The sequence below is a fragment of the Myotis nattereri genome, assembly GCF_964212035.1.
Source record: "Myotis nattereri genome assembly, chromosome: 1".
Classification (NCBI taxonomy): Eukaryota; Metazoa; Chordata; class Mammalia; order Chiroptera; family Vespertilionidae; genus Myotis; species Myotis nattereri.
The window spans coordinates 109709773-109729730 of record NC_138075.1 but is presented as its reverse complement, the minus strand read 5'-3'; the positions used below and the strand labels follow the sequence as shown (position 1 = coordinate 109729730).

At 40.8% G+C, this 19958-nt stretch overlaps 1 protein-coding gene across 1 annotated transcript in view; it reads left to right on the top strand.

Annotated features, from left to right (window-relative positions):
• Positions 1–19958, top strand: part of PPCDC (phosphopantothenoylcysteine decarboxylase) — a 77771-nt gene that overhangs the window by 45433 nt on the left and 12380 nt on the right. The window lies entirely within an intron of this gene.

Sequence of the window (19958 nt, the reverse complement as noted above, 5' to 3'; positions counted from 1 at the left end):
ATGAAAATGAACACAAAACTACCTCAAACCTATGGGACATAACAAAAGCAGTCCTGAGAGGGAAGTTCATAGCACTAGAGGCCTACCTAAAACAAAACAAAACAAAAGAAAAGAAAACCACACAAAAACCATAAAAAATCAATAATAAACTATTTAACCCTACAACTTAAAGAATTAGAAAGAGAAAAACAGGGAAAGCCCACAGTAAGCAGAAGGAAGGAAATAATGACGATTAGAGCAGGAATAAATGACATAGAGACTAAAAAATAAATACAAAAAATCAATGAAAACAAGAGCTGGTTCTTTAAAAAGATTAACAAGATTGATGAACTGTTAGTCAGACTCATCAAGAAACAGAGAGGACCCAAACAAATAATATCTGAAATGAAAGCAGAGAAGTAACCACTGACACCACAGAAATACAAAGGGTTGTAAGAAAATACTATGAACAACTATATGACAACAAGCTGGACAATGTGGAGGAAATGGACATATTCCAACAAAAATACCATCTCCCAAAAGTGAATCAGGAAGAAGCAGAAAACCTGAATAGGCCAATAACAACTGCTAAAATAGAAGCAGTAATCAAAAAAACTCCCAGCAAACAAAAGCCTGGGTCCGGACAGCTTCACAGGGGAGTTTTACAAAACATTCAAAAAAGAACTAACACCTATACTCCTCAAACTATTCCAAAAAATCCAAGAGGAAGGAACACTTCCAAGCTCTTCTTATGAGGCCAGCATTATGCTAATTCCAAAACCAGATAAAGAAACTACAAAGAAAGAGAATTATAGGCCAATATCCCTGATGAACATAGATGCTAAAATCATCAACAAAATATTAGCAAATATGATCCAGCAATATATTAAAAAGATCATCCACCATGACCAAGTGGGATTTATTCCAGGGATGCAAGGCTGGTACAATATTTGAAAATCAATAAACATGATACATCACATAAATAAATTGAAAGACAAAAAGCATGTGATCATATCAATAGAAGCAGAAAAAGCATTTGACAAAACCCCACACCCATTTTTGATAAAAACTCTCAGCAAAGTGGGAATAGATGTGGCATATCTCAACATGATAAAGGCCATATATGACAAACCTAAAGCCAACATCACACTCAATGGGCAAAACTAAAACAATTTCCCTTAAGAACAGGAACAAGACAAGGATGTCCGCTTTCACCACTTTTATTCAACATAGTACTGGAAATCGTAGCTACAGTGATCAGGTAAGAAGAAAACATAAAAGGCACCCAAATTGGAAAGGAGAAAGTAAAACTCTTATTATTTGCAGATAACATGATATTGCACATAGAAAACCCCAAAAACTCCACCAAAAAACTACTAGATTTAATAAATGAATTTGGCAATGTAGCAGAATACAAAACGAACACCCAAAAGTCGATGGCTTTTTTATACACCAATAATGAATTCTCAGAAAGAGAAACTAAACAAGCAATTCATTTACCATTCCAATAAAAAATTAAAATACTTAAGAATAAACTTAACCAAGGAGGTAAATGACCTGTATTCGGAAAACTGCAGAATGGTACATCTACACAATGGAATACTAAGCTGCAGTAAAAAAGAAGGAATTCTTACCATTTGTAACAGCATGGATGGAACTGGAGAGCATTATGCTAAACACAATAAGCCAGTCAGAGAAAGATAAATATCACATAATCTCATTCATTTGTGGGATATACTGAACAACATAAACTGATGAACAAAAACACATCCAGAGATAGAGAAGCATTGATCAGACTGTCAAACCTCAGAGGGAAGGTAAGGGAGGGTGGGGGTAAGGGGGAGAGATAACCAATGGATTTATATGCATGCATATAAGACTAACCAATGGACAGAGATACCCAGGGGTGAGGGCATGAGTGAGGGGGGGGCAATAGGGAGATAAGGACACATATGTAATACCTTAATCAGTAAAGAAAAAAACTGCAGGATGTTGAAAAAAGAGATAGAGGAGCCCTGACCATTTGGCTCAGTGGATAGAGTGTCGGCCTGCAGATTGAAGAAATAGAGGAAGATATAAACAAAGTGGAAGAATATACCGTGTTCATGGATTGGTAGAATCAACATCATTAAAATGTCCATACTACCCAAGGCAATGTACAGATTCAATGCAATCCCTATTAAAATACCAACAGCATATTACACAGATCTAGAACAAATACTCCAAACATGGTAAATGAATTGCTGAATAGCTGCAACAATCTTGAAAAAGAAGAACAAAGTTGGAGGAATCACAATACCAGATTTCAAGTTATACTACAAAGCCACCATAATCAAAACAGCCCAGTACTGGCACAAGAACAGGTATATAGATCAATGGAACAGAACAGAGACCCCAGAAATCAACCCAAGCCATTGCACTCAATTAATATTTGACATGGAGGCAAGAGCATGCAATGGAGTCAAGACAGTCTCTTCAATAAATGATATTAGGAAAATTGGACAGATACATGCAAAAATATAAAACTAGACCATCAACTTACACCATACATAAGAATAAACTAAAAATGGATAAAAGACTGAAATGTAAACCAGGAAACCATAAAAGTCCTAGAAGAAATCATAAGCAGCAAAATCTCTCATTAGCAATATGTTTACGGATACATCTCCTAGAGCACAGGAAACTAAGGAGAAAATAAACAAATGGGACTATATCAAAATAAAAAGCTTCTGCACAGCAAAAGAAATCAGCAACAAAATAAAATGGGAGCCCATTGTATGGGAGAACATATTTAGCAATGATCTTATATAATAAAAGAGGAATATGTAAATTAGGCTGGGACTCCGTGACATCACAACCGCTGGGCAGGGGGCAGAGTGGGAGTGGGGAGCAAAATCCAGAGAATGGGATGTGGGAGTTCAAGACTCACTTCCTTTGGGCTTTGTCCTTCTTGGCCTTGGTCCTTTTCTTCCGGGCCTGGAGTGAAAGCCCTGCAGGAGAGAGGGATGGATGAAGGCCAAATGTGGAAGAAAGGAGGTGACCCAGGTGAGGGTGGAGACCTAGAAATGGCACGAGGCCCGACTGCAGGGCCGCCTGAGGGGCGGCTCCTGGGCGAGTGCCTTGGCTTTGGGGAAGCGGCCTGCCAGGAGGCAGGCAGCCCAAAGGGCACAGAGTGGCGCCACCTGATCTTCTATGAGGTCACCCCACACAGGCGCTGCCTTCACCAGCAGGCTCTGGGCAATATCTGTAAATGTGACTGCACCCTCTAACATTCTGGGCAAAGAACTGACCCTGTGCCCCTCTGGGTACCAAGCTTGCTAGGAGTGTGCTGTCACCAATGCTACAGATCAAAGGCAAAAACCTGGCAAGGTGGGGTGCACCGGAGAGGGCTCGGGCTGGGGCAGGGGGCCAGCAGGCGGGGATCTGCCTTGCCTGCGGAGAGCAAGGTTCTGCAGTGGACCCAAGACACAGGTCGGCCTGGCGGGGAGCAAGGGGCATGGAAGGACGCGCCCGGGCAGAGGGGCGCACACCCACCGCCCTGAGACAGGAGTTGAGGAGCGGGGCCACCTCAGTGGAGGGGTGCCGCACTGCAGAGTACCCCACTGATTGAGGCGATTCAGAGAAGCTCCTGGCGCTAGCTGGGTCTGGCTGGGGTGGCCTTCACACTTCAGAGGCAGTGACTCCTGCTACCACCTTGGCCCAAAAGCAAGTCCACTCCTGCCCCGCCCACGGTGGCGCTCGCCTGTGTGGTAAGTGCGAAGCCTACCAACTGCTCCAGAGAAGTGGGGGGGGCATTAAAAATGGGGGCGGGGGGGGGCAGGGGAGAGAAAAGAATGTGGAGTACCTATGATTAAGAGGTGCTTGAGAATGAGGGTCTGAAGCCTCATGGGAAGGTTTTTTCTGTTTGCCCCGGCTGTCCCTTAGGAAGGGTGGAGAGCACAGTTGTGAGGGCTCCCTGCACGCTGAGTCCAGTTCTGCAGCCAACCGGAATTGGCCTCAGTTTCCTGGTCTGTAAAATGGATTAAGCGTGTCCCAGTGCCTTCGCTGAGCTTTGAGGGCCAATTGAGATACTATATAAAGAAAATGAGGGAAGAAGTGAGAAAGTAAAGGGTGAGCAACACAAAAGAAAGATTGGAAGGAACCTGTACACCTATTGTCACTTAAATAGGGAATATAGTCAATAGTGTTGTAATGATGGTATGATGCCAGGTGGGTACTGGAAATATCGGGGAACACTTTGTAAAGTATATGACTGTCTAACCACTATTCTGTAACTAATATAAAACCTGAAACAAATACAAAATAATATCATATGTAAAGAAATGAAAATAGGAGTGAAATTTTTATAAATTTCAAAGTTTAAATAAAGGTTGTAAAGGAACAAAGGGGGAGAATAAAAATAGTGTTTTCCATTTTACCACTTTATTGTCTTTTCAGCACATGAAAAAGACAGTTGTCTTTATATGGTGCTTTTATACTTTCCTAAGTCATTATCTCATCTGATGTTCAGGGCAACTTAAAGACAAGATAATTATTCCCTCCACCATTCAAAGAAAGGAAATCTTGGTGTCTGGCCCCATGATTCAATCATCAAGCCCTTATTGTAAAGCAGGGTTAGTGAAATTTTCTGTGAGGGATCATATCTATACTAATAAAAGCCTTGGGGGTGATCAGGCCAGCAGGGGGGGTCAGTTGGGGGCAATCAGGCTGGCAGGTGAGCAGTTAGATGTCAATCAGGCTGGCAGGGGAGTGGCTAGGGGTTGATCAGGCTGGCAGGCAGAAGCAGTTAGGGGCAATCAGACAGGCAAGCAAGCGAGCAGTTAGGAGCCAGCAGTCCTGGATTGTGAGAGGGATGTCCGACTGCCGGTTTAGGCCGGATCCCACAAGGGATCCAGTTCCCCAAAAGGGGATCGGGCCTAAACCAGCAGTCAGTCAAGGAATCGGGCCTAATCTGGCAGTCAGACATCCACCAAGGGGCCCCAGACAGGAGAGGGTGCAGACTGATCTGAGGGACACCACACCCCCCCCCCCCGCACAAATTTTGTGCACCAGGACACTAGTACATCTAATAAAGGGTTAATATCCAAAACATATAAGATACTCATACAACATAACAAAAGAAAGACAAACAATCCAATTAAAAAATGGGCAAAAGACCTAAGTAGACACTTCTTCAAAGAGGACATACAGATGGCCAAGAGACATATGAAAAAATCCTCAAAGTAACTGATCATCAGAGATGCAAATTAAAATGACAATGAGGTATCACCTCACACCTGTCAGAATGGCTACCATCAACAAATCAACAAATGACAAGCGCTGGTGAGGAAGTGGAGAAAAGGGAACGCTAGTACACTGCTGGTGGGAATGCAGACTGGTGCAGCCATTATGGAAAACAGTATGGAGTTTCCTCCAAAAATTAAGTAGGGAACTGCCATTTAACGCAGTGTTCACACTTCTAGGAATATATCCTAAGAAACCTGAAACACCAATCAGAAAGAATGTATGCACCCCTATGTTCATAGCAGCACAATTTACAATAACTAAGCTCTGAAAAAAACCCAAGTGCCCATCAGTAGATGAGTAGATAAAAAAGCTGTGGTACATTTATACCATGAAATACTATACTATGCAGCAGTAAAAAAGAAAGATCTCTTACCCTTGAGACAGCATGAAGGGATCTGGAGAGTATCATGCTAAGTGAAATAAGTCAGTCAGAGAAAGACAAATATCACATGATCTCACTCATATGTGGAATCTAAGTAACAAAATAAACTGATGAATGGAGTGAATCCAGAGACATGGAAGCATGGAACAGAGTGCAGAATCTTGTAGGGAAGGCAGGGGAGGGTAGGTGGGTGGGAAGTAATCAACCAAGGACCTTGTATGCATATATGCAGAGCCCATGGACACAGACAATAGGGCGGTGAGGGTCTGAGGGGAGGCTGGGGGGCTTAGAGGGGGTTAATGGGGGGAAAAGGGAGACATATGTAATACTTTCAACAATAAAGAATTATTTAAAATGGAATAAAAGAAAGTAAAATAGAAGCAGGAAAAATTGACACAAAATCGTAAGATAAAAAAGGTAATAGAGAGAGGTGGAGAGGAGATCCAGATATTGGGTTTATAACACAGGGACTTTAAAATAAGTAAGATGATATTTTTGCACATATCTGTCCAATTTTTCCAACACCACTTGTTGAATAGACTATTCTTAGCCTATTATATGGTTTTGCCTCCTTCATCTATAAAGCTATGGGTTTATTTCAAGACTCTCTATTTTGTTCCATTGATCTATATGTCTGTTTTTATGCCAGTACCATGCTGTTTTGATTACTATAGCCTTGTAATATACTTTGATATCAAGTAGCATAATTCCTCCAACATCATTCTTCTGTCTGAAGATCGCTGTTGCAATTCAGAGTATTTTGTGGTTCCATATAAATTTTTGGAATATTTGTCCTAGTTCTGTGAAACATGCCATTGGTATCTTGATAGGAATTGTGTTTAATCTATAGATTGCTTGAGTAGTATGGACATTTCTACCTTCTTACACTGCACACAAGAATAAACTCAAAATGGATTAAAGACTTAAATGTTAGATAGCAAAATCTCAAAAATTTCTCATAGCAATATTGTTCCTGATATATCTCCTTGGGCAAGGGAAACAAAAGAAAAAATAAACACATGGGAGTACATCAAACTAAAAATGTTTTGCCCAGCAATGAAACCATCAACAAAATGAAAAGACAGCCCATTGAATGGGAGAACATACTTGCCAATGATATATCTGATAAGGGGTTAATATCCAAAATTGATAAAGAACTTATAAAACTCAACACCACAAAAATAAACAATTCAAGTAAAAAATGGGCAAAGGACCTGAATAGACACTTCTCCAGAGAGGACATACAGATGCCCAATTGACATATGAAAAGATGTTCAACATCACTAATCATTGGAGAAATGCAAATTAAAACCACAATGAGATATCACCTCACACCTGTCAGAATGATTATCATAAATAAATCAATGAGCAAGTATTTTGGGGAAGTGGAGAAAAGGGAACCATAGTACCCTGTTGGTGAGAATGCAAATTGGTGCAGCCACTGTGGAAAGCAGTATGGAGTTACCTCAAAAAATAAAAATGGATCGATAGAAGATGGCAACTGGCAGGACGGTAGGGAGGGAGAGAGTGTGAGAGAGCGAGGGAGTGATAGAGGAGTGTGTGGACGTGTGTGGTGTGTGTGTGTATGAGCTAGGGACAGTTAGATTCTGCAGGTCTTCCAAGGGGCTGCCAAACGGGGCAGTCTTAGATGGCGGAGCCCTGCTTCCAGTGCGGACACTCCTGGGCGGCCAGTGCAGGCACAGAGACCACGCCATCTTGAGAAACAGAGCTGCTTGACACTAGTATCCTGGCCTCAGCACCAACCAGTCTGGTCTCAGACGCAAACCAGGACCCTACAGCCACTGGGGACAGAGACCTGCGACCACAGCTACAGACACACAGACACCAAGAATCCAGACATCCTGGCGGCAGATTTCTGTGAGTAACAAAGCCCATCCTGCTCCCCGCAGGCTCGCGGGCAGTGCCATAGTAACTGATAGACCCACCCCTTGCTCGGGCCTCAGCGCTGCTACAGGAAATTTAGCCTAGGAATGCGCGAACTCTGGGAATTTGTTCCCTGCAGCATGGGCTCCAGGACCACGATACTCCGATACTCCGGGCGGGAGGCAGCACTAAACACAAGTGACTTGACTCTGTTTCTTATCACCTGTGCCTGAGATCCCTGATTCCCTGTGCATTCACACTAAGAGCCAGTGACTCCAATTCTTGGTGCATGCACACACGGGGACTCTGATTCTCAATGCGAGGCCGCCTGAAGCAACAGAGACTCTGACACTGGAGGGAATTCTGACTCTTGGCACACGCTAGGGGGCTCTGATTTTCAACACACTCCAGAGGGGTCTCTGTTTTAGCACACTGCAGACGGGTCCCTGATTCTAAGTGTGCATACTTGGCCACACTGAGCACTGGTAACGCTGAATCTGAGAGAGCCTAGTTTCCATCAACCCATGACAACCACGCATCTTAGTGTCGGAGCTCTTCAGTGACACTAGGGTGGTGCAAAGCTCCCACTACACACAGCCCAGGCCCATGCAACTCGATGTTTAAAACTTCTGGAGATAGTCAGAATGGGGAGATGACACAATCCCCAGAGGAAAGAAAATATGGAGTTGCCAAGAAAGGAAATTAGTGAAATTGAAGCATGAAACATGATGGAAAAAGAATTCAGAGTAATGGTCGTACAATTCATACACCGGACGGATGAGAAAATCAACAACCTATGCAAGAATCAGGAAGAAATCAAAAGTGATATAGCTACAATCAAAAACACCATGGAAGATTTCAACAGTGAACTAGAAGAAGCAGAGGACCGAATTAGTGAGTTAGAAGATAAGGTAGAGAAACAAGCTCAATCTGAACAGAAACTGGAGAAAAAAATTAAAAAGCAGGAGACGAGCCTAAGGGAGCTTTGGGACAACACAAAACGAAGTAACATACATATAATAGGGCTGCCAGAAGGACAAGAACAGCAACAAGGATTAGAAAATCTATTTGAAGAAATATTGACAGAAAACTTCCCAGATATGGGGAAGACAACAGTTACACAAGTACAGAGAGTCCCAAGCAAGATGAATCCCAAAAGACCCACACCAAGACACATCATAATAACGATGGCAAATGTTCACGACAAAGAGAGAATCTTAAAGGGTGCAAGAGAGAGACAGAGAGTTACCTACAAAGGATCCCCCATTAGATTATCAAATGATTTCTCAACAGAAGCACATTGAGCTAGAAGGGAATGGAAGGAGGTATACAAAGTGTTGCAAAGCAAAGGACTGAATCCAAGAATACTCTATCCAGCAAGACTATAAATCAAAATTGAAGGGGAAATCAGGAGCTTCGAAGACAAAAAAAGGCTACGGGAGTTTATCACTACCAAGCCAGCAATGCAAGAAATGTTAAAGGGAATGCTGTAAAAAGAAGAAATAAAAAAGTAAGAAGGAACACAGGCAGAAAAATAGAAATGACTACAAACAAGTACCTTTCAATAATAACTTTAAACATAAACAGACTAGATTCTCCAATCAAATGACATCGAGTGGCTGAATGGATAAAAAGACATGACCCATATATATGCTGTCTACAAGAGACCCACCTCAGAAAAAGGGATTCACACAGACTGAAAGTGACAGGATGGAAAAATATCTTTCAGGCAAATGGAAATGAAAAAAAAAAAGCTGGGGTAGCAATACTTATATCTGACAAAATAGACCTCAAAGTGAAGGCCATAACAAGAGATAAGGAAGGCCACTTCATAATACTAAACGGATCAATACAACAAGAGGATATAACCCTGATAAACATATGTGCATCCAATGCAGGAGCACCCAAATACATTAAAAAAACTCCTGGAAGATATCAAGGGAGAGATTGACAACAATACAATCATAGTAGGGGACATAAACACACCACTGACATCACTGGGTAAATCCTCTAGACAAAAAAATCAGCAAAGAAAGAGCAATCCTAAATGACTCACTAGATCAGATGGACTTAATTGACATCTTCAGAACATTTCACCCCAAAGCCACAGAATATCCGTTCTTCTCAAGTGCACATGGGACATTTTTAAAAATAGACCACATATTGGGTCACAAGCAAAGTCTTCCCAAATTCAAGAAGATGGAAGTCATACAAAGCATCTTCTCAGACCATAATGGCAAAATATTAGAAATAAACTACAATAAAAACAATCCAAAAAAATCAAACACTTGGAAGCTGAATAGCATGCTACTAAATAATGATTGGGTTACCAATGAGATAAAAGAAGAAATCATAAACACCCTTGAAACCAATGACAATAAAAGCACAACAATCCAAAATCTATGGGACACAATGAAAGCAGTCCTGAGAGGGAAGTTTATAGCTCTACCAGCCTACCTCAAAAAAAACAAGAAAAAATCATAGTAAATCATCTAACTCTACAACTCAAAGAATTAGAAAGAGAATAACAAGAAAAGCCCAGAGTGAGCAGAAGGAAGGAGATAATAAAGATCAGAGCAGAAATAAATGACATAGAGACCAAAAAACAATACAAAAGATCAATGAAACCAAGAACTGGTTCTTTGAAAGAATAAACAAGAGTGATGAGCCTCTAGCCAGGCTCACCAAGAAGCAAAGAGAGAGGACCCAAATAAACAAAATCAGAAATCAAAGAGGCAAAATAACAACAGACCTCACAGAAATTCAAAGAATTGTTAAAAAAAAAACTATGAACAACTCTACTCCAACAAACTAGACAACATGGAGGAAATGAACATATTCCTAGAAAAATACAACCTTACAAAACTCAATCAGTAAGATTCTAAAAATTTCAATAGGCCAATAACTATGGAAGAAATTGAAGCAGTCATCAAAAGCTCCCAGCAAACAAAAGACCAGGGCCAGATGGCTTCACAGGGGAGTTTTACCAAACATTCAGGGAAGAACTAAAACCTATCCTCCTCAGACTATTCCAAAAAATTCAAGAGGAAGGAACACTCCCCAGCTCATTCTATGAAGCCAACATCACCCTAATACCAAAACCAGATAAAGACAACACAATGAAAGAGAATTACAGGCCAATATCCCTCATGAGCATAGATGCCAAAGTACTCAACAAAATTCTAGCAAATCGGATCCAGCAGTACATCAGGAAGATCATACACCATGACCAAGTAGGATTTATCCCAGGGATGCAAGGATGGTATAATATCGGCAAATCGAAATGTGATACATCACATAAACAAATTGAGAGATAAAAATCACATAGTCATATCAATTGATGCAGAAAAAGCATTTGACAAAATCCAACACCCATTTTTGATAAAAACTCTCAGCAAGGTGGGAATAGAAGGATCATACCTCAACATAATAAAAGCCATATATGACAAACCCACAGCCAACATCATACTCAATGGACAAAAACTAAAACCATTTCCCCTAAGAACAGGAACAAGACAGGGATGCCCACTCTCACCACTCCTGTTCGACATAGTACTGGAAGTGTTAGCCATTGAGATTAGACAAGAAGAAGAAATAAAAGGCATCCAAATTCGGAAAGAAGAAGTAAAACTGTCCTTATTTGCAGATGACATGATATTGTACATAGAAAACCCTAAAGACTCCATCAAAAAATTATTAGACTTAATAAATGAATTTGGCAATGTATCAGGATATAAAATTAAAGCCAAGAAAACTATGGCATTTTTCTTTTTTTTTAAAGGGGAGAATGATGATTTTAATTTTTTATTTATTTTTATTTTTATGTTTTCCATTTATATCTGTGAACTTTTATTATATTTTATTTTTTTGTTCTTTTTTTCAATTAAACCTTTATTGTTCAGATTATTACATTAGTTACTCTTTTTTCCCACCATAACTCACCTCCACCCAGTTCCCACCCCACCCTCCGCCCTCACTCCCCACCCACTGTCCTCACCCATAGGTGCACGATTATTGTCCAATCTCTTCCCTCACCCCCACACCCCTTTCCCCCCACCCCAAGAATAGTCAGTCGATTCCCTTTCCATGTCCCTGATTCTATTACAATCACCAGTTCATACTGTTCATCAGATTATTTATTCACTTGATTTTTAGATTCACTTGTTGATAGATGTGTATTTGTTGTTCATAATTTGTATCTTTACCTTTTTCTTCTTCCTCTTCTTAAAGGATACCTTTCAGCATTTCATATAATATTGGTTTGGTGGTGATGAGCTCCTTTAGCTTTTTCTTATCTGTGAAGCTCTTTATCTGTCCTTCACTTCTTTTCTTTTTTTTTTTATTGCTTAAAGTATTACAAAGGGTATTACATATGTGTCCATTTTATCCCCCTGCCCTAGACAGTCCCCTAGCCTCCCCTATCCCCCAGTGTCTTATGTCCATTGGTTATGCTTATATGCATGCATACAAGTCCTTTAGTTGATCTCTTACCCCCCTGCCTCCTGCCCCCCAACCCTCCCCGGCCTTCCCGCTGCAGTTTGACAATCTGTTTGAGGCAGCTCTGCCTCTGTATCTATTATTGTTCAAAAGTTTATAATGGTCTCTATTATCCATGAATGAGTGAGATCATGTGGTATTTTTCCTTCATTGACTGGCTTATTTCACTTAGCATAATGCTCTCCAGTTCCATCCATGCCGTTGCAAATGGTAAGAGTTCCTTCCTTTTTAGAGCAGCATAGTATTCCATCGTGTAGATGTACCACAGTTTTCTAATCCATTCATCGACTGATGGGCACTTAGGCTGTTTCCAGATCTTAGCTATGGTGAATTGTGCTGCTATGAACATAGGGGTGCATATATCCTTTCTGATTGGTGTTTCTGGTTTCTTGGGATATATTCCTAGAAGTGGGATCACAGGGTCAAATGGGAGTTCCATTTTCAGTTTTTTAAGGAAACTCCATACTGTCTTCCATAGTGGCTGCACCAGTCTGCATTCCCACCAGCAGTGCACAAGTGTTCCTTTTTCTCCACATCCTCTCCAGCACTTGTCATTTGTTGATTTGTTGATGATAGCCAGTCTGACAGGTGTGAGATGGTACCTCATTGTTGTTTTGATTTGCATCTCTCGGATGATTAGTGACTTTGAGCATGTTTTCATATGTCTCTTGGCTTTCTGAATGTCCTCTTTTGAAAGGTGTCTATTTAGGTCCTTTGCCCATTTTTGATTGGATTGTTTATCTTCCTTTTGTTAAGTTGTATGAGTTCCCTATAAATGTTGGAGATTAGGCCCTTATCAGATATGACATTGGCAAATATGTTTTCCCACACAGTGGGTTTTCTCGTTGTTTTGTTGATGGTTTCTTTTGCTGTGCAGAAGCTTTTTATTTTGATGTAGTCCCATTTGTTCATTTTCTCTTTAGTTTCAAGTGCCCTAGGAGCTGTATCAGTGAAGAAATTGCTTCGGCATATATCTGAGATTTTGTTGCCTTTGGATTCTTCTAGAATTTTTATGGTTTCCCATCTTACATTTAAGTCCTTTATCCATTTTGAGTTTATTTTTGTGTATGGTGTAAGTTGGTGGTCTAGTTTCATTTTCTTGCATATATCTGTCCAATTTTCCCAACACCATTTATTGAAGAGACTATCTTGGCTCCATTGTATGTTCTTGCCTCCTTTGTCAAATATTAATAGAGCATATTGGTTCGGGCCGATTTCTGGGCTCTCTATTCTATTCCATTGATCTATATGCCTGTTCTTGTGCCAGTACCAGGCAGTTTTGAGAACAGTGGCTTTGTAATACAACTTGATATCTGGTATTGAGTTCCCACCTACTTTGTTCTTTTTCAGGATTGCTGCAGATATTCGGGGTCTTTTTTTATTCCAGATGAATTTTTGGAGAGTTCCTTCTAGATCTATGAAGTATGCCGTTGGTATTTTAATGGGAAGTGCGTTGAATTTATAGATTGCTTTGGGTAGTATGGACATTTTAATGATGTTGATTCTACCAATCCATGAACACGGTATGTTCTTCCATCTGTTTATGTCTTCCTCTATATCTTTTTTCAACGTCCTGTAGTTTTCTGAGTAGAGGTCTTTTACCTCTTTAGTTGAGTTTATTCCTAGGTAGCTTAATTTTTTGGTGCGATGGTAAACGGGATTGTTTTTATAATCTCTCTTTCTGAAAGTTCACTATTGGTGTATAGAAATGCCTCAGATTTCTTGGGGTTAATTTTGTATCCTGCTACATTGCCAAATTCATGTATTAAGTCTAGTAGCTTTTTGATGGAGTCTCTAGGGTTTTGTATGTATAATATCATGTCGTCTGCTTGTATGCATGCATATAAGCATAACCAGTGGACATAAGACATTGGGGGATAGGGAAGGCTAGGGGACTGTCTAGGGCGGGGGGATAAAATGGACACATATGTAATACCCTTTGTAATACTTTAAGCAATAAATTAAAAAAATTAAAAAAATATATCATGTAGTCTGCAAATAAGGAGTTTTACTTCCTCTTTTCCAATTTGGATGCCTTTTATTTCTTCTTCTTGCCGAATTGTAATGGCTAACACTTCCAGTACTATGTTGAACAGGAGTGGTGAGAGGGGGCATCCCTGTCTTGTTCCTGTTCTTAGGGGAAATGGTCTTAGTTTTTGTCCATTGAGTATGATGTTGGCTGGGGGCCTGTCATATATGGCTTTTATTATGTTGAGGTATGATCCTTCTACTCCCACCTTGCTGAGAGTTTTTATCAAAAATGGGTGTTGAATTTTGTCAAATGCTTTTTCTGCATCAATTGATATGACCATGTGGTTTTTTTCTTTCAATTTGTTTATGTGATGTATCACGTTTATTGATTTGCGGATATTGTACCATCCTTGCATCCCTGGGATAAATCCTACTTGGTCATGGTATATGATCTTTCTGATGTACTGCTGGATCCGATTTGCTAAGATTTTGCTGAGGATTTTGGCATCTATGTTCATGAGGGATATTGGCCTGTAATTCTCTTTCATTGTGTTGTCTTTACCTGGTTTTGGTATTAGGGTGATGCTGGCTTCATAGAATGAGCTTGGAAGTGTTCCTTCCTCTTGAATTTTTTGTAGTAGTCTGAGGAGGATAGGTTTTAGTTCTTCCTTGAATGTTTGGTAAAACTCCCCTGTGAAGCCGTCTGGCCCTGGGCTTTTGTTTGATGGAAGCTTTTTGATGACTGCTTCAATTTCTTCCATAGTTATTGGCCTGTTGAGATTTTTAGATTCTTCCTGATTGAGTTTTGGAATGTTGTATTTTTCTAGGAATTTGTCCATTTCCTCCATGTTGTCTAGTTTGTTGGAGTAGAGCTGTCCATAGTATTTTTTAACAATCATTTGTATTTCTGTGGGGTCTGTTGTTATTTCGCCTCTATCGTTTCTGATTTTGTTTATTTGGGTCCTCTCTCTTTGCTTCTTGGTGAGTCTGGCTAGAGGTTTGTCAATCTTGTTTATCCTTTCAAAGAACCAGCTCTTGGTTTCATTGATTTTCTGTATTGTTTTTTTGGTCTCTATGTCGTTTATTTCTGCTCTAATCTTTATTATCTCATTCCTTCTGCTCACTCTGGGCTTTTCTTGTTGCTCTCTTTCTAATTCTTTGAGTTGTAGAGTTAGATGATTTACTACCATTTTTTATTGTTTTTTGAGATAGGCCTGTAGAACTATAAACTTCCCTCTCAGGACTGCTTTCATTGTGTCCCATAGGTTTTGGATTGTTGTGTTTTCATTGTCATTAGTTTCCAGGATGTTTTGAATTTCTTCTTTGATTTCATTGGTAACCCAATCAATATTTAATAGCATGCTATTCAGCTTCCAGGTGTTTGAGTATTTTGGGTTGTTTTTATTGTAGTTTATTTCTAATATTATGCCATCGTGGTCTGCAAAGACGCTTTTTATGATTTCAATCTTCTTGAATTTGGGGAGACTTTGCTTGTGACCCAATATATGGTCTATTTTTGAATATGTGTTATGAGCACTTGAGTAGAATGTATATTCCGTGGCATTGGGGTGAAGTGTTCTGAAGATGTCTATTAAGTCCATCTGATCTAGTGAGTCATTTAGGATTGCTGTATATTTGCTGATTGTTTGTCTAGAGGACTTATCCAGTGATGTCAGTGGTGTATTAAAGTCCCCTACTATGACTGTATTGTTGTCGATCTCTCCTTTGATATCTTCCAGGAGTTTTTTTATGAATTTGGGTGCTCCTGCATTGGGTGCATATATGTTTACCAGGGTTATATCTTCTTGTTGTATTGATCCCTTTAGTATTATGAAGTGGCCTTCCTTATCTCTTGTTATGGCCTTCACTTTGAGGTCTATTTTGTCCGATATAAGTATTGCTACCCCAGCTTTCTTTTCCTTTCCATTTGCCTGAAAGATATTTTTCCATCCTTTCACTTTCAGTCTGTGTGAGTCCCTTCTAATGAGGTGGGTTTCTTGTAGACAGCAGATGTATGGGTCATGTTTTTTTATCCATTCAGCCACTTGATGTCTTTTGGTTGGAGCATTTAGTCCGTTTACGTTTAAAGTTATTGAAAGGTACTTGTTTGTAGCCATTTCTTTTTTTGTGTGGCTGTTTTCTTTCTGAGCTTTTTATTTCTTCTTTTTACACCAGTCCCTTTAGCATTCCTTGCATTGCTGGCTTGGTGGTGATAAACTCCCTTAGCCTTTTTTTGTCTGTGAAGCTTCTTATTTCCCCTTCAAGTTTGAATGATAGCCTTGCTGGATAGAGTATTCTTGGATTCAGTCCTTTGCTTTGCATCAGTTTGTAAATTTCTGTCCATTCTTTTCTGGCCTGATGTGTTTCTGTTGAGAAATCATTTGACAATCTAATGGGAGATCCCTTGTATGTAACTTACCGTCTCTCTCTTGCAGCCTGTAAGATTCTCTCTTTGTCCTGAACATTTGCCATGGTAATTATGATGTGTCTTGGTGTGGGTCTTTTCGGGTTCACCTTGTTTGGGACTCTCTGGGATTGTGTGACTTTTTTCTTCCCCACCTCAGGGAAGTTTTCTGATATTATTTCTTCTAACAGGTTTTCTAATCCTTGTTCATCCTTCTGTTGTTCTGGTACCCCTATTATTCGTATGTTGTTTCGTTTCATGTTGTCCCAAAGCTCCCTTAGGCTCTCCTCCTGTCTTTTAATTTTTTTCTCCAATTGCAGTACATTTTGGGTGTGTTTTGCTTCCTTGTCTTCTAATTCACTAATTCGGTCCTCCGCTTCTCCTAGTCTACTGTTGATACTTTCAATGGAGTTTTTCATTGCAGCTATATCACTCTTCATTTCTTCTTGGGTCTTACTTAAGTTGTTGATTTTTTCATCTGTTTCTTCTAGCTTCTTCCATATGTTATCGATTTTTTCATCTGTTTCTTCTTGCTTCTTGCAGAGGTTGTCGATTTTTTCCTCCATCCGGTTTATGCACTCTAGGACCCTTATTCTGAATTCTTTTTCTGTCATGTTGCATGCCTCTGTATTACTTAGCTGCTTTTCTGGAGAGTCCTCCTTCTCTTTCCTTTGGGGGTTTCTTTGTCTACCCATGTTTGATCTCACTGACATATCTAGACGTTGAGTTGTTCAGTGGTTGCTCCCTTGGTGGCAGTGACTCCTTGGTCTGTGGTTGCTCTTCGGGCGGTTGCGGTAGCAGCTGCTCTTCAGTTGGCAGCAGCTCCTCTGGTGGGTGCTGTTCACAGCTGTGGTGGCTCTTCTGGCTGGTGGGGTGAGGTTTCACGTACAGCTGCTGTTCCTCAGCAGAGGGTGTGGTGCTCAGGAGGTTGCTGTTGCTTGGATCTGCTGCGTTGATTTAAAGGCACAAAATACAACACAACAAGGCACCACGTACCAGGCACTATACACAAATATATTCACGATATTAATAACCCCAAATAAACGTGACCACCCGAATTAAGAGAATTAGGGGATAAGGAAGAAGGAAGAGAAAAAGATAAAAGAGAAAAAAGAAAAGAAAACTAGGGACCAAAAAAAGGAGTGCAAAAATGAAATTGGGAAAAAGGAGGGGGGAAAATAAAAGCGAGAAAAGAAAAGAAAAGAAAAGAGCGAATGAAGTGGAAGAGGGGAAGAGACTTTTCATATGAGGAGAATACTCCTATAGAAGAGCCACTAATCCCAACAAATTCCAGTTACAGCTCCCTGGAGATGAATGCAAACTAGAAACAACCAATAATATAACGATGAAAATAGAATGGAGAACACTAATCCCAAAATAAAATAAAGAGAAAATAAAATGGCACTTTAAAAAATGGTAAAATGGTAGAAGTAATAATACTGGTTAAAAATAAGAAGGTAGTAATTAAAAGGGTAAAATCAGGTGATGGAAAAAGAAGGAAAAAAAAGAAAAAAAAGAAGAAAAAAAAAGAAAAGAAAAAAATTGGTTTCTTAGTTAAAAGGTGAAAGAAGAAAAAAAAAATTGCAGTAGTGAAGGTCCTTCGGTTCTTCTATTCTTCAGTGTGGCTCGCCTTAGACCTGCCAGGTATTCAGGAGAGTGTTGAGTTTCCCTGCGATACACTGTCCCTCTGTGTTGTAAACCACAGTCCTTATTTTAAAGCAGGCCGTATTTGTTTCCCAGACTGCCTTATTTTGTGTTTAGCAAAGAGTCAGTTTGTGGGTCAGCCTCTGGGTGGCAGTGTTCTGGGGTTGGCCTCTGAGGCTATAGGGCCTCTCTGTCCTGTGGAAGTTCACTGCCCAGAGCTGGCTGCGTAATAGTTAGTTACCGGCGCCGTGTTGTTGCTGGGATTGAAAATCCCTCTATAGGCCAGACCCTGTTAACTCCCAGGGACTGATCAGGTTATTTTAATCCTTGATCTCTGATCTCGTACAGGGTGGAATCTGGGTGTGGCTGTGCTCCTTGCCTGGGGGCTGGGGGGAGGAGTCTCACTCTCCAGAGAGAATGGCTGCCCCAGTCATGGGCTCAGGGGTGTCTCAGCACTCAATTTGCTGCCACCTCTCCCGGCCCCCCTTATCTCCTCAGTCTCTCCCCAGATTCCACTCCTCAGCACCCTCTCCCTCTCTTCAGCACAGGTGAGTGTCTGTATCCAAAATGTCCCATGAACAGGATTCAGTGAAAACAAACAAACGCCGGCCGCGGAAACGGGGAAGGCTTGGTTTCTGTAAGCTTCTTCTCTTACCGGGACTGCATGGTCTGGTCAGCTCTTCAGGCTGCCCCCTTTAGGCTCAGTCCTCTGTGATCACAGAACCCAGCTCTCAATTCCCCCGGTGGCACCAGGAATCCCGCGGTTCTCCTTTCCCCCGTCAGGGGCTGTGCCTGTCCCAAGGGACGAGGCTGTCTGCCACGCGGTCTCCCTCCGACTCTCTGGGCTCAGAGGTCTGGCAAACTTTCCTGCCCAAATCCCTGGTTTTTTTACCTTTCCAGGGGAGTTCTGCTCTTCCCTGCTGCAAACCGTCTCACCAGCTGAGCAATTTCGCCAATTCGGTGTGGGTGTTATTAGTTTCAGCTGCTCACTCCATTTGCTCCAGGACACGACCTGGGATGCGTCTGCCTATATCGCCACCATCTTCCGTCTCCATGGCCTTCACTTCTGAATGATAGCTTTGCTGGATAAAGTAGTCCCGGTTGTAGGTTCTTGGTATTCATCACTTTGAATATTTCTTTCCACTCCCTTCTGGCCTGCATAGTTTCTGTTGAGAAATCAGCTGACAGTTGTATGGGTACTCCCTTGTAGGTAACTGATTTTCTTTCTCTTGCTGCTTTTAGGATTCTCCCTTTGTCTTTGGCTCTTGGCATTTTAATTATGATGTGTCTTGGTGTGGTCCTCTTTGGATTCCTTTTGTTTGGGGTTCTCTGCGCTTCCTAGACCTGTAAGTCTATTTCTTTCACCAGGTAGGGGAAGTTTTCTGTCATTATTTCATCAAATAGGTTTTCAATATCTTGCTCTCTCTCTTCTTCTGGCACCCCTATAATTCGGATGTTGGTGTGCTTGAAGTTGTCCCAGAGGCTCCTTACACTATCTTCGTATTTTTGGATTCTTTTTTCATTTTGCTTTTCCGGTTGGGTGTTTTTTGCTTCTTCATATTTCAAATCTTTGACTTGATTCTTGTGATCCTCGGGTCTGCTGTTGGGAGTCTGTATAATATTATTTATTTCAGTCAGTGTATGCTTGATTTCTAGTTGATTTCTTTATCACAACACCGAGGGTCTCATTAGATTTCTTGAGGATCTCACTACATTTATCGGCGGTCTCACCAGTCTTTTCGAGGGCCTTGTTAAGTTTATCGGCGGCTTCTAGACAGTTCTTTAAAGACCTTAAAAGTGTGGTTTTGAACTCTATATCCAGCAGTTTGCTTTCCTCCAATTCTGTCATTTGTGACCTGTTTCTTTGTCTCCGCATTTTTTATGCTTCGCTGTGCCGATAGAGTGCCTTTC